General features: G+C 41.6%; 1 non-coding gene across 1 annotated transcript; it reads right to left on the bottom strand.

Moving 5' to 3' along the window:
* Positions 1–1446: 1446 nt before the first annotated feature.
* LOC135269792 (U6 spliceosomal RNA) lies at positions 1447–1549 on the bottom strand. The gene has a single exon (XR_010338048.1). It is a non-coding gene; the product is annotated as a U6 spliceosomal RNA (small nuclear RNA).
* Positions 1550–2724: the final 1175 nt, after the last annotated feature.

Raw genomic sequence — 2724 nt, 5'->3', positions numbered from 1 at the left:
TTCTCTCTCAGTTCTCCTGGGTCCAAGGCAGTCAACCCATTTCATAGTTAAACCTTCTAGGAAAATATCAGAGACGTGAAAGTAATGGATTGAGTTATATTTGTTTGTGAAGCGTAATCTTTCCCCTCTCTCCTCTTGGAAGTAATAGGGCAAACATTGAAGACACATTCATGGAATACTGCAATGGAGACTCCAAATGAGTCATTTCACAGGTGATTTGTCTTGAGTTCCACTCGAGCAGGATGCACAGGTGTGGCTGTGCTGGTTGTTCAGCTAATGAAACTTTTCCATACCCATTGTGATAGGCAGAATAATGGCCTCCAAAAATGCCCATTACCTAATCTTCTCGAATCTGTGAAAATGTTCCTTTACATGGCAAAAGGGACTTTGTAAATGGGGTTAAGGTTAAGGATCTAGAAGTGGAGAGAGTACTCTCGATTATCCAGGTGGGCCCAATCTGATTACATGGATCCTTCAAAGTGGAGGACCTTTCCCAGCTGCAGTCAGAGGGAGTGATGTGACTACGGGAGAAGGACCAGAGGGAGACGCAAAGTTGCTGGCTTTGAAGACAGAGGAAATGGACCATGAGTCAAAGAAGTGGGTAACTTCTAGAAGCTGAACAAGGCAAGGAAGCCTATGCTTCCATAGCACCCCCAAAAAGTAATACAGCCATGTCAACACCTTCATTTTAGATCAATGAAACCTGTGCCTGACTTCTGACTTAAAAAACTGTAAGATAATAAATTTGTGCTTTTTTTTTTTTGAGACAGAGTCTTGCTGTGTTGCCAGGCACCAGGCTAGAATGCAGTGGCACAATCTCGGCTCACTGCAAACTCCGCCTCCTGGGTTCAAGCAATTCTCCTGCCTCAGCCTCCCGAGTAGCTGGGACTACAGGCGTATGCCACCACATCTGGCTAATTTTTTGTATTTTAGTGGAGACGGGGTTTCACCATGTTGTCCAGGATGGTCTCGATTTGTTGACCTAGTGATCCGCCCACCTCGGCCTCCCAAAGTGCTGGGATTACAGGCGTGAGCCACTGCGCACAGCCAAATTTATGCTATTTTAAACAACTAAGTTTGTGGTTGTTACTGCAGAAATAGAAAATGAATATGCCCATAAAGTCACTGCCCCAACCACCGTAGTGCCTCTGTCCCCTTCCCTTGGGACCCTCAGTCTAGCACAAAAGCAGTAACCCCTGGCATAGCAGGATTCTAACATTGCAGCCAGCTTTAGTGTTCTGACTGGGCTATGACTAAGCATTACCAGTTTTAAGTATGTTGAGCATCACTTGATTACAGGGGCCAAAGTCAGCAACTTTCAAACTTTTTTTTTACCCTAATCTACCTGCAGTACAATGTACATTTTAATCTCAACCTAGGACACACACATATTATAGAAATAAGACTAATATTTCATGAAACAGTACTTAACTACATGCACTGCACAATGATATTTTCAAATTCTATTCTTTTCTATTTTTTTTCTTACAGGAGCCATGCTAATCTTCTCTGTATCATTCCAATTTAGTTATATGCTGCCAAAGGGAACACCTTTTCTTTTTTTTCTTTTTTTGAGACCAAGTCTTGCCCTGTTGCCCAGGCTGGAGTACAGTGGCATGATCTTGGCTCACTGCAAACTCTGCCTCCCGGGTTCAAGCAATTCTCCTGTCTCAGCCTCCTGAGTAGCTGGGATTACAGGTGCGCACCACCACACCTGGCTAATTTTTGTATTTTTAGTAGAGATGGGGTTTCACCATGTGGTCAGACTGGTCTTAAACTCCTGACCTCGTGATCCACCCGCCTCGGCCTCCCAAAGTGCTGGGATTACAGGCATGGGGCCCTGCACCTGGCCCTATTTTTTTAATGTAAATTATAACCCATTAAACTGATTTTATAATTTACCAGTAGGTTTCCATCCTCAAATGAAAAACACTGACCTACATCATGACAAGTCTATAGTCAAGATGTAGAGTATCTGATAAAGAACATTTTATGTTTTATTTTTTACAGAAGCATAAATATTACTTCAGAATTTATTTCTTATATGTAACCATAATTCATTGTTGTTAAATATTTTTTATTAATATGCCAAATATGTATTTGCTTTCTTTCAGTGAATATCAAACACATGACAGTTTGGAAATCAAGCCTAATTGTAAGAGAGTAGGACCACAGCAGGGAGATGGGATGCTCTAGAAACCATTTTTTAACAAATAGATGTAGTCATTGGCTACATGAATTTTATGTTCTGCTATTACTCAATTTGTTTATTTCTGCTTTTGTTTTTAATGTTTCCCTTTTTCTCACTTGCCTTTAAGAAATTACCCATTTTCTGACTAAGTGTGGTGGCTCACACCTGTAATCCCAGCATTTTGGGAGGCTGAGGCGGGTGGATCACTTGAAGTCAGGAGTTCAAGACCAGCCTGGCCAACATGGTGAAGCCCTGTCTCTACTAAAAATACAAAAATTAGCCAAGTGTGGTGGCACCCACCTGTAATCCCAGGTACTTGAGAGGCTGAGGCAGGAGAATCGCTTGAACCTGGGAAGCAGAGTTTGCAGTGAGCTGAGACAGTGCCATTGCACTACAGCCTGGGCAACAGAGTGAGACTCTGATTCAAAAAAAAAAAATTACTCATTTTCTTTTCTAGATTTTTTAAAGGTTCATCTATTGCATTTCTCTTTGTTTCTTATTACTATTTATAGCTGCAGCATCATTTCAAGAAC

The sequence above is a fragment of the Aotus nancymaae genome, unplaced genomic scaffold (genome assembly GCF_030222135.1).
Source record: "Aotus nancymaae isolate 86718 unplaced genomic scaffold, 86718_ANA_hifiasm-v0.15.2.pri h1tg000057l, whole genome shotgun sequence".
Taxonomy (NCBI): domain Eukaryota; kingdom Metazoa; phylum Chordata; class Mammalia; order Primates; family Aotidae; genus Aotus; species Aotus nancymaae.
The sequence above is the reverse complement of the archived record's forward strand: the minus strand, read 5'-3'. Positions and strand labels throughout refer to the sequence as shown.